General features: G+C 39.9%; 1 long non-coding RNA gene across 1 annotated transcript in view; it reads right to left on the bottom strand.

The window, feature by feature from the left end:
• The window catches only part of LOC137096648 (uncharacterized), a 42,218-nt gene that overhangs the window by 14,786 nt on the left and 14,080 nt on the right, over window positions 1-13,352 (bottom strand). The window lies entirely within an intron of this gene.

The following is a 13,352-nucleotide window of genomic DNA, read 5'->3' as shown; positions in this document are numbered from 1 at the left end:
TTGATCTGAACATGAAGCATAAGTCTCAAAGGTAAGAACCTCAGAATTGGTGCTGAGAGGTAACTTAATCAAGGGCTTCAGAGCCAAGTCTCTCTCTCATGTCCATCTGATAGAAGGTTTGATGGTGGAATGGAAAAGGAAACACTGTCCTGCCCTCTAGGAAGAGGTGGGGTCAAACAATTGAGCAGGAGGAGCAATTTAACTGATGCAAACAACATTGATTGACAGCTATAAATAACCAATCAATCCAACTATACATTTACAGGGTAAAAAGGCAAAATCAGGCATGATACAACAGTTCAAATCCTGCAACTTACAGTTCTACATATAGGTGGCGCCACTCGTGCCGTCACATCCCTTGAGCTCCTTTCCAACTGACCAGGAGCACCTCTCTCTTGTCTGGATTGAGTTTCAATTTGTTTGCCCTCATCCAGTCCATTACTGATGACAGGCACTGGTTTAGGGTCAGGACAGCTTCTTTGTCTTTAGATGTTAAGCAGTAATCTAGTTGGGTGTCATTTGCATATAGACGACACCACACTCCAGAGTAAGACATTCATCTTTAGTATATTCATAGAATCATAGAATCATAGAATCAAAGAGTTGGAAGAGACCTCATGGGCCATCCAGTCCAACCCCCTGCCAAGAAGCAGGAATATTGCATTCAAATCACCCCTGACAGATGGCCATCCAGCCTCTGTTTAAAAGCTTCCAAAGAAGGAGCCTCCACCACACTCCGGGGCAGAGAGTTCCACTGCTGAACGGCTCTCACAGTCAGGAAGTTCTTCCTCATGTTCAGATGGAATCTCCTCTCTTGTAGTTTGAAGCCATTGTTCCACGTCCTAGTCTCCAGGGAAGCAGAAAACAAGCTTGCTCCCTCCTCCCTGTGGCTTCCTCTCACATATTTATACATGGCTATCATATCCCCTCTCAGCCTTCTCTTCTTCAGGCTAAACATACCCAGCTCCTTAAGCCGCTCCTCATAGGGCTTGTTCTCCAGAACTTTTATCATTTTAATCGCTCTCCTCTGGACACATTCCAGCTTAACTCAAATACTTAATATAGGAAGTACACATTTCCCCAAATATGCAGATAATATGAAGTCTCAAGCTGATCATGCCTATGGGAAAAGATTCTGGTGAGATTTTCCATTACAAGGAGAATTAACTGTCAAAGCCTTAAGATGGGAATCCCATATAATAATAATAATAATAATAATAATAATAATAATAATAATAATAATGACAACTATAACAACAACAACAACAACAACAACAACACATTTTATTTATATTCTGCTTTATCTCCCTGGAGGAACTCAAAACGGATTACTGCACATATAAGGCAAACATTCAATGCCTTTTAACATAAACGACATACAATACACAGATAAGCTAAAGGTCTTCCCCTTTTTTCCATTTCCAGCATCTGGTGTCATTCCATTTCAAAACACTAGCTATACTTAGCATTAATTCCACTCATAAAAATAAATAAGTAACAAAGAATTGGTTGTGAAATCTAAATTTAACCTGGACTGGTTCACATAGTCAGTCTGAATCCTCTGTGCGCACTGGGTCATGAAGGAGCTGGTTCATAAGACTAATATGCAACTCTATGCAACATTAAAAGTCATATATCTGAAGACTATACTATAAAGAATATCAAGGCTTATAACAGTTTGTGTAACTTTGTGTATGTCTAACATAAGTGTATGTCTAGTCAGATAAAAAGAAGAAAAAGCAACATTGATGTTTCTTTAAAATTGAAAGGATGGGAATGTGAGTTTTACACTGGAATTGATTTCTGAAAATCATGGCTGCTCTGACAGAAGCAGAACATAAGAACTCATGACATGTTTTGTACAGGGTCTATGCAGAGGAAGAGGATGCCGTAAAAGCCTTGGTCTGGAACCAATTTAAGAAAAGTTTATGTTTAAAGAATTTTTATTTATTAATTTTATTCATATATGGATTTGTGAACAGAAGATTTGTGAACAGAAGATGCAGAGATTTAATAATGTTTTACAGGGAATGTTGTTTCCTGTTCACCCCATGAGATATGTATATATCTCCCCATGAATATATATATATATATATATATATATATCTCCCCATGAATATATATATATATATATATATATATATCCCCATGAATATATATATATATATATATATATATCCCCATGAATATATATATATCTCCCCATGAATATATATATATCTCACCCCATGAATATATATATATCTCACCCCATGAAATATATATATATATAAAGAGAGAGAGAGAGGCTCTGTGCATAATTAGTACCTTAAAAACAAAAGAACCAATGAACAAAATCACATCAAATTTGGCAACAAAACATCTCACAACACAAGGAGTGACCATCACTCAAAAAAATATGATTTTGTCATTTGGTAGTTGCTGGGATTTATAGTTCACCTACAATCAAAGAGCACTCTGAACTCCACCAACGATGGAATTGAACCAAACTTGACACACAGTACTCCCATGACCAACAGAAAACACTAGAAGGGTTTAGTGGGCATTGACCTTGAGTCTGGGAGTTGTAGTTCACCTATATACAGAGAGCACTGTGGACTCAAACAATGATGGATCTGGACCTAACTTGGCACAAGCACTCCATATGCCCCAATGTGAACACAGGTAGAGTTTGGGGGAAATAGACCTTGACATTTAGGAGTTGTAGTCACTGGGATTCACAGTTCACCTACAATCAAAGAGCATTCTGAAGCCCACGAACGACAGAATCGAGGCAAACTTCCCACACAGAACCCCCATGACCAACAGAAAATGCTTAAGGTCACCCAGTCCAACTCCCTTCAGCAGAGTAAGAAAACATAATCAAAGCCCTCCTGACAGAGAGCCATCCAGCCAGAGATATAGATAGATATATATGATTCACACACACATATATGACAGATATAGTATCATAGATTTGAAAGGGACTCCTAAAGAAGGACAATTATATGTTGCATGTTCCAAAGTAGGCAAACTAGACAATCTCTACTTCAACGCCAACAAAGAAACAACAAGAAATACTGTTTAGCAAAAGAAATTATATAGATATATATCAGAAACCAACACTTTCTCTTTATTTTTCAGATCACCAGACTGGGCCTGGGCCACAGCAACGCCTGGCAGGGGACAGCTAGTGTGTGTGTGTGTGTGTATTCTGCCTGATATCCTAAGATTACAGATCAAACGTATCTGTAAAGCAGAAGTGGAAACTTTCTTCAGCTGTTCCATAATGAGATTGTCAAGAATGTTTTCAAAGTTGAAATGGTTAATTAAGAAGCATTTTTCATCAGGCTGCCATGTCTGTTCACTTTAACAAAATATCAGTCTTGGCTAAATTGTGAGACAAAACGGATAAATATTTCATTATATTTCCTGTACAGTGAACATATCTCATGGGGTGAACAGGAAACAACATTCCCTGTAAAACATTATTAAATCTCTGCATCTTCTGTTCACAAATCCATAGGTCCCACCTCTAACTTCCCTGTGTGTGTGTGTGTTTCAAGTGACCTACCAACCTATGGTGACCCAATGCATTTCATGGGGATTTTTAAGCAAAGAATAATCAGAGGTGGTTTTGTCCGCTTTCCTCTGAAATATAACCCTAGGATTCATCTTCAAATTGATATATAACATAGTAGTTAATAAAAGCATTGGGGGGGGGGGGGAGCAATGGAAAAAAGTTTCACTCCCAAGAAACATCTGTTGCAATTTGTGTTTTCTGGCATGGTTCCTAACAATACTAAGCCTAGAAGGCTTCTTAATTTTCTTTCTGTAAAATGTCTTCATCAGAAGTCAGTAGTTACGACAGGGCAGTAGATTTTGATTATTTGTGATTGAACTTTCTCCTTGCAGCATACATTTGCAGTATTTGGATTCTTGAAACTTTAATGTGTGAAATGAAAGAGAATAGAAAGGAAAATAAAATGTCTTGTGAAGCTGGTAAGTCTGAAACAACATTTAAAAACCCACAACTCCAGAACATGGTCACTTGCAACTAAAGATCCTGCCATTTTCATCCTATTAACAAGGCCACCCTGTTGGTTAGGATCAGATTGAAAATATATTGTCAAAGGCTTTCATCGCCAGAATCACTGGGTTGTTGTAGGCTTTTTGGACTGTATGGTCATGTTCTAGAAGCATTCTCTCCTGATGTTTTGCCTGCATCTTTAAGTACCCTCAGAAGTTGTGACATCAGGAGATGATGCTTCTAGAACATGGCCATGCAGTCTGAAAATCCTACAACAACCCAGATTGAAAATAGCTGACTCCCTTGGACCATCAGTGGAACCCAAGAACTAAAATATGGTCCACAGTCTCACTGTTACTATACTGTTGCAACGAGAGTGACTTGTTTCACGAAACCCTCTTATAGTCCCGAGGTAACAGGAATATTTGAGAAGAAAAGAAAGTTTAGAGAAGACAATGATGCTGGGGAAATTTGAAGGAAAAAGGAAGAGGGGGCGACCAAGGACAAGATGGATGGATAGAATCCTTGAAGTGACTGGCTTGACTCTGAAGGAGCTGGGGGTGGTGACGGCCAACAGGGAGCTCTGGCATGGGCTGGTCCATGAGGTCACGAAGAGTCAGAAATGATTGAATGAATGAACAACAACAGGAATGTTGGGAGGGGAGAGGCTGACTACCCACAAAAGGCGCGAGAACTAGCCTCCTGACTGCTCCTTTTCCTCCTCCCCCCTCCCCCTGAGCAGAGCCATTTCATGTGTCACCTGGAAGCGGAGATGCCCTGGTGTCTTTCTTTTTTAGGACTGTTCCTGGGTTTATTTGGGGTGCAGATTCAGAAAATTGCATTGAATAGACCACATCAGCTCTCAATTATTAAATACTAGCCGTCCCTTGCCACGCATTGCTGTGGTCCAGTCTGTATATATGTGTTTTGTGTGTTTATATATTTGTGTACATGTGTTTGTGTGGTTTTGTGCATGTGTTGTAATATGTTTTTTGTTTTTTGGCTTTTTAAGTCTCTTCTGCTGTGTTTTTCAGTGTTTTATGAGTGATGGTCACCCGTTGGTCTGACATCTGTATTGTGTCCAAATTTGGTGTCAATTCGTCCAGTGGTTTTTGAGTTGTGTTAATCCCATCACATTTTTATTTATATAGATGGTTTTCTGTGGACAAGCAGATGGCGACTACTGGTTGACACATGTTCTGCATCAGAAACTAGAGCTGTGGTCTATCCAATGCAAATTTCTGAATCAGCATCCCAAATAACCAAACCAAATCTAAAGTTGATCAAAAACTGATTTTTAATCCTTTTGGTGCTAATGTTGGAGAGTGGTCCCTGGTCATGTGATTTCTGGTCAAAATGGTTCTGGTCAAGTGGTCCCTGGATTAAAAAAAGGTTGGGAACCACTGCTGTAGAGACATTTAAGACCATGGGTCATTTCCACTAGCTGCTTATTTAAGCTTTTTTTCCCCCTTCCCTTGGGTTTGTGTACTTATTTGCTTAGTTCTCTCTACAACAGCTGGACCATAATCTCCAGGACCTGATAAATTGCTACCCTCAAGGATACCATCCCTCCTTCCCACATAAGTTTAAAACCCTTCTAATCAGATTTGCAAAACTCTTAGCAAACTGCTGACTGCTGTGAGATGCAACCCAAAATGTGCCAGAAGCCCATCTTCATGAAAGTGCACTCCATTGTCCTAGGAGGCAAATCATTCCTGGCACAGGCTTTCCATTGTTGGAATCTTAAACTTTGAGATGGCACAAAGGGGATTGCATCTGTGGAGTCCTTACAGACCCTCTCTTTCTTTTAAAGATTTGGTCTGTTTGCATCCTTTAAGATTTTTGGCAGCCTTCTACATGGCCTCCACAAAATCTGGATATTTAAGCAAATCCAAAAAACTTCCTACAGGCCATCTGCCTGTCACTGAGAACTTCCCTTCTGGGGTCTTGACTATCTACAGGACAAAGTTTTAGGAAGAACATTTGATTGCACTCCCATCGTCAATAGATATTTCTGGGACCCTTTCTTTGTCTTCCCAGCATAGGAAGATGTCTGAGAATCCAATACTGCATAATACTATCAATTATCTTTTTGGACTCTCGTTGTCTTCAGCACCCCCAAGGGTTGGCATAGCCCCTGAGACCCCTGTTTTGGCTCATTGGAAGCCCAAGGGTTTCCTTGCCCAGGCTTTGTCATTGGCACCTCTTCCAATCAGAACAAACACTGGCTAAGCCCCACCTCTTGACCAATCAGAGGCCTAGGGAATGCTGGCTAGTTTCTTGGCACTGGCCAATCAGGAGGGTGGGAGGGAATTTTAAAACATAGTTTTCCCAGTTTTCTCTGCATTGAAACATCTGTGGTTAGGGAAACTTGCCAGGCATCCCTCGGTATCCGCGGGTCCTTGAAAAACCTCAAATTTCTGGCATCAAATCTGCTCGTGCTTTCCTTTCTATTCTTACCTTCATTGGAATACTTAACAATACATTCATGGAAATAAAGTAATTCAATTTACCCAGTATTACCTGGCTCAGGGCACTCCTTAATGAAGCAGAAGTTCATTGCCCGCCCCCATGACTTCTGAAGCTATTATTTGTGAAAATGCATGCCAGACTACTGCTTTGTTACACTGTTTATCATATTACTTTAATAAATATATTTAAAGGATTTTAAGGCATTAAGCCTAATACTGCACTCCCTCTCCTCTATTTGGACAGTAAAAGGTTGAATTGCAAAAGAAAGGAAACAAGACACTTACAGGAACTTATTGTGCAAGGATCAAATATTTTTACCATGCCAAATGTTTAACCTCAAAAAATTTCAGATACCAAAAATAAAACCAGCTTCTCCTTGGAGCTTTCAGGGATGGCTTAGTTTACACAAGTCTTCTTCCTAGGCTACATAAGAGCAAATGATCACTAGCACCTAGTGATCATTTGCTCTTATGTTCACCCAAGTGCTCCTTGTTTTAGATTTTCCCTGTTTTAAAGCCCTTTTCCTTAATTTTATCAGAGACCTACCTTTTGTGCCAGAAAAGGGAGCTTCATCTTAATATGTTTGCCCTTTCTTCAATGCTTCTTTATGCAGTTAAGCCCAAAAATTAATTACTGTTGCACTCTTTAGGGAAGAATCTGCATGAAATTGCCTATATATATACATCCATTCAGTAGGGTTAAAACTGAATAGCACACATTTGGTTAAGATAATCATACATAGATAGATCAATCAACAGAAAGCATGTTGCATGTGGTTGGATCTAGTTTAGCCATGCAGAGTTGAAACCAACAGGATATATGTGACTCATAACTAACTTAACTCCCATTTATTTCAGTTTGTCTCAGCACACTGGTAGTGAGGTTATTTTTTAAAAAAGTGATCCAAAAATTGACAATGCTCTGTATACATTCTAATACCTAAGAAAGTTAATATTTGGTTTATAGTGATCATTGGACCATTGTATTAATCCCATGTGCGAACAAAGCGATTCTCAACCTTTTACAACAAAGACTTTTATTATACATGAAATAGATGTTGAACACGAATTTGGGAGGCCCCGTTTAGGCAGAGGCTGGCCAGACCCAAAAGGAGGATCCGGAACACCTGGTGAGACAGCAAGCACCAAGAAAGATTTTCCCTAAATTTCCCAAAATAAAGTCTCACCAAGTTGAAGGAAAGCCACCGAGATTTTTATTTCATTCCAGCTGGAATGGATGACGACCGCAATTATCTGCCCAGGAGCTGACATAACCACTGGGCTGAGAAATACAATATTTATAGAGCTGTCAAACTCAAATCTCCTGCGCCCATCCCCTGAGCTGGCTTCGTTGTGATTGGCTGTGATGTCAGTGAGCCAGGAGGAGATCCAATGAGGGCCCTGGCCCTACGCTCAGCCAATGAGGTGGAAGGTAGGCAGGCAACAAGTAAACAATGAAGAAATGTCCAGGTGACTGGATTACAAATGACCGGTGTTTGCCAAGTGACCAACCAATAGCTTTAGGCTCTCAAGCCTGGTCAGGGTTATTATCCCGATCTTTGAATTAACATCTATGTCTAGCCCCAAAAGGCCAGATCCTTTGTTTTACTGTCCTGCGATATTAATTTCATTTTTGAAGTTGAGACTGGTTTTGGAGATTGGGATATGACACAGCGGGGGGGGGGGGGGAGAGATGGTGGCAATCCCCAGTTCCTCGCAGATGGGGAGATGTACTTTGTGTTGAGTGATTTAGTATGTCCGGAGACTCTATTGTCCTGGATGACCTGGCTATCAGAGCCCTCCGAGGTCCAGAAAAAAGGAGCCATTTACTTATTGTCCATGCAAATAGTTTTGGTTAAATCCTTTGGTTCAGGAAGTTTGGAAACTCCAAGAGCCATGAGTTGCTGGTTCATAAAAGGTCACTTTGCTTTATATTTTCTTATATAGACATACATACATACATACATACATACATACAATAAGGAATGGGCATTGGAGCATACACAGAGTTCATAGGGAAAAGGGGAAATCATGCAGGGTCTAAAGGGAAGTCATGCCAGCCCCCCAAAGTCCATAAAAGTTCAAAAAGGTTGGCAAGAGTCCATAAAAGTTCCTATAAAGTTTATGACAGTTCATAAAGGTTATAGAGAATTTTGGGATCATTCCAGCCTGGTGTTCTTGGCAAAACTATGAATTTCCTGCTTCTGAACTATCTTTTACAGAGCCCCCGGGGGGGGGGGGGGGTGTCACCTCCACTGACAAAATGATCTGGATTGAGAAAAGGAAAAGGCACTAGGAATTATGCAGCAGGCCTACATTGGATAATGGAAGGCACCAAAAAAATTAACAAGAAATACAACCTGTTTTTGTTGTTTGATTGTTTTTGGGCTATACAAAATTCTTTAATTAAGGATGTCATGAAAAATTATGAATCAGTCTGGAAGAAATGTTTGATTGTACATTCTGTTCCATATCCTATATTCAGGAAAAGAGGCCACTATCAGGACACAATAACCTAATAGGAAGGAAGTCAGACTGGGCTGCACTTAACTTTTCAATATATGCACATATGTGTGACCTGTTACAAGAAAACCTTGCAAAAATGATAGCGAGTGGTTTACTAAGTAATGTTTGAATTACATTAAGCAGTCAATCCCAGCACAAGACTGGACAAATTTTGAATTCACCTATGGTGTAGAATTGATACAGTTTGACACCTCTTTAACTGCTATGTCTCAATGCTAGGGAACCATGGGAGCTGTACTTTAGTGAGGCACGAGCCCTTTTTGACAGAGCAGACTAAAGTCCCATGACCAGTTTAGATGTAGCTGAAATTTATATGGACCAAAGTCACCAGGAGGACTATGACCCAAATCCAAGAAAAAATTTAAGCACGATTCATGGCTGTGGCCCCTTCTATACTGCCAAATATAATTATCTGCTTTGAACTAGATTATAAAGCAGTGTAGACTAAGATAATCCTGTTCAAATATGATAATGTGGATTATCTGATTTGATAATCTGAATTATATGACAGTGCAGAAGTGGCTTGAGAGAGGTAGGCAGTCAAGGCTAGGACTATCCTGGAAGGTCTATGTCATTCCAATTTTAGTATATGTGCTGCTGAAGCGAGCACTGAAAGGTCTATGTCACTTCGGCTGGATCTACACTGCCCTATATCCCAGGATCTGATTCCAAATTATCTGCTTTGAACTGGATCATATGAGTCTATACTGCCAGATATCTGGGATACACAGATAATCTGGGATACACAGATAATCTGGGATCAGATCCTGGCATATAGGGCAGTGTAGCTCCAGCCTTAAGTACCTTCTACACTGCCATATAAAATCCAGATTATCTGTTTGAACCAGATTTTATGTAGACTCATATAATCCAGTTCAAATAAGATAATGTAGATTAACTGCTTTCATAATCTGGATTATATGGCAGTGTAGAAGGCCCAAGGCTGGATCTACACTGCCCTATATCCCAGGATCTGATTCCAGATTATTTGTATATCCCAGATTATCTGGCAGTATAGACTCGTATGATCCAGGAAAAGGAGACATAAAAACTGGGAGAAGGAACATTTAAGATATACATATGACTGTATTACTAGAAGAAAAATAGCAAACACTTGGAAAGACTACAGAGAAGCATTACATGAGTAAACAAATCATTTGTAATCTTCTAGTAACTGGTTCAAGGCTTCTTTCAAAATGCTCCCTGGGAAAATTTCATCAGTCTCCTCTTATCTATGTTGGTGTCCAAACTTATGCATATATGTTTTTGCAAAACAAACTCTGGGTAGCTGGTGAGGGTTGTCTGTTCTCCTCTTTTTTCTTTATTTTGCTATTCACACATGCTCAATAAGGGATGTCAAACACAGCTATTGTTTATCTTGTATGTTGTAAGGAGGAAAACATACATCACTATAGCTGGATCAGCTAGAGTAGAATCTTTTTCTTCCCTTGTTCAAACTTTATTGCATTATTTACTACCAACAAGCTTCAGCAACCCAGCATCTAATGCTGATGCTACTAAACATCTTCTAGCTAGGCAGAGAACAAGGAAGGAAGACAGGGCTGAGGAGATATAAAAAAGACTTTGTAAAAAGAAGCGTCTTTCTCAGGGACTGTGGTTGGGGTCTCTTCCAGACATAGCTAAATCCTGAGAGGAACTGGGATAGTAAATCTTAATTCCTTCAGGGATTTAGTCCCCAACCCAAACCCAAACCATGGGCATTTCTTGGAGGAGGGTAGTGGCTAGATGCCCTTCCAGATCAACCAAAGGTTGACCCAGGAAAGCATGCAACCACACCACAGCTCTCAATTACCTGATGATTTCCTTCCTCTTCCCACCCACCCACCCCCGACTCATCATTTTCACGCATCAGGGAAGCTGTCTTTGAGCCCAAAAAACCAAGATCACTGTGGGGACTGACCTCTGGGGCTGCAGAAGCAGGCTTGAGAGTCAATCCCCACAGGGCTCTCATCTGGAGAGATCTGGACATTAGATCTTTCCAGGTGTTTAATTAATTCAGAGCAAACAAGGAAATCCCACTTTTTTCTGGATTAATTTGGTTTTACCTGAGGCATCATTTGAACACTTCGGGTAAAACTGAGTCATGTCCTGCATTTTGTGCCTGTCTGGATCTACACTGTCCTATATCCCAGGATCTGCTTTGAACTGGATTATATGAGTTTCCACTACCAGATAATTTGGGATGATCAGATGATTTGGGATCAGGTCCTGGGCACAAGGGAGAGAGCCTTCTCCTCTGTGGCTCCCTGACTCTGGAACTCATTACCTGGAGAGATCAGGAAAGCCCCTTCACTAGAAACATTCAAAAAGAACCTTAAAACCTGGGTCTTCTGCCACTGGAGTACTTGCCCTCCAAATGGGAAGTTTAGTTCCACAACCCTGTATGTTTTTATGAGTTCCCTACAAATAACCTGCTCCTATTTTTATCTCATTAGTTTTTAATCATTTTATCCTGTACATGTGGCCCTCCCACTGTTATCGTGATTGTATTTATTGGAATGTTATTTTGTTACTGTGTTTATACTTTTTTTCCCTTTTTTCTATGTAATTTTGATAATGTTGCTTGTTGTTTATGTTCTGGTTTTATTTTGCTGTAACATGTTTCCGGGCTTGGCCCCATGTAAGCTGCTCCGAGTCCTCATTGGGGAGATGGTGGCGGGGTATTAATAACAATAACAATAACAATAATAATAATAATAATAATTATTATTATTATTATTATTATTATTATATAGGACAGTGTAGATCCAGCCTGAGACATCCTGCACTTCTGATTTTTAAGTGTGGTTGCAAAAGTTGGTCAGTGAAGAAAACGACAGCTCATTTTAAGTATGGGTTTTGGAGAACAGTTCTGCATATACAGTGAACCGTCAATAAAATAAATAAAGGGTCCTAGAGCCAATCAAGTCTGAACTTTCCATAGAAGCCAAAACAACCAAACTATCATAGTTTCAACATAATAAGACTACATGATTCACTAGAAAAGACCATGGTCTGTAAAGTCAAAAAATGGAGAAACCGCAAGTGCACTGAATTAGTTAAGGAATTCATGAGTTTGCAATATCTAAACAGAGTGACTTGGAGGTCTCACTTTCGTAAGGCTTCTATAAATCAAAATTGGCCTCATGGTGATTAACAACAACAAATATATATACCCTAAATTGCACTAAATCTGAATCCAATCCATAATGACAAAACAGGGTATTTCCAAGTCAGGCTTCTCATGAAGATTCGCTTTTTACTTTTATTTATTTTTGTGAAATTCAATATGTACGCAAATTAACAGTCAACAAGATTATCACCATAATCATCAAAAACATACATGAATGTAGTCTAGAGAGGGAAAGAAATAAAGAATAAAGCAATATATCGTACAATCAAGAGGATCAAATGTGACACCGGTTCCCGGAGCTTGACTCACAAGATAAAATGAACAAGAGAGAAAAAGGCTGGATTTACACTGCCATATAAAATCCAGATTATTTGCTTTGAACTAGATTATATGGCAGTATAGACTCATATAATCAAGTTCAAAGCAGATCATGTGGATTATTTGCTTTGATAATTTGGATTATATGGTGGGTTAAAGCACTGAACTGCTGAACTTGCTAACCGAAAGGTCGCAGGTTTGAATCCTGGGAGCAGCATAAGCTCTTGCTGTTAGCCCCAGCTTCTGCCAACCTAGCAGTTCAAAAACATGCAAATGTGAGATCAATAGGTACTGCTCTGGTGGGAAGGTAACAGCGCTCCATTAAGTCATGCTGGCTACATGGCTTTGGAGGTATCTATGGACAACACTGGCTCTTCGGCTTAGAAATTGAGATGAGCACCACCCCCCAGAGTCGGACACAACTGGACTTAATGTCAGGGGAAAACCTTTATCTTTAACCCGATGGCAGTGTAGATCTAGCCAAACAGGGGTGTTTGCATGGGTATTTGCTAGGGAGAGTCATATTTCTGTTCCATTCTCTAGTTAATTTTCTGCTTAATTCTGGTAAAATAGATAGTGAGGATCTGATGTAGTCTCCTCCAACAGCTATGGAATGTTTGTATTCTTGCAGAGGATGTGGGTAGCTATACTTGCAGAAAGTACAAGTTGATGACCCTCTTGGAGGGGAGGCCGATCTATCCACACTCGATATGTTAGGAAGGAAGAGGTTACCATACACCCAGAAGAACAGACTGTCTTGAAGGAGAATCACGCAGGGAATGACTCTAAGGAGGAGGTCACTCTCCAAACATGGAGGAGAGTACACAGAAGTACACAAAAACCAGGAATCATTCTATAAATTTGGAGCTATAGAATCAATTCAGTGTTCACTCCA

The sequence above is a fragment of the Anolis sagrei genome, chromosome 3 (assembly GCF_037176765.1).
Source record: "Anolis sagrei isolate rAnoSag1 chromosome 3, rAnoSag1.mat, whole genome shotgun sequence".
NCBI lineage: Eukaryota > Metazoa > Chordata > Lepidosauria > Squamata > Dactyloidae > Anolis > Anolis sagrei.
This window is presented reverse-complemented; position numbering and strand designations above follow the sequence as displayed.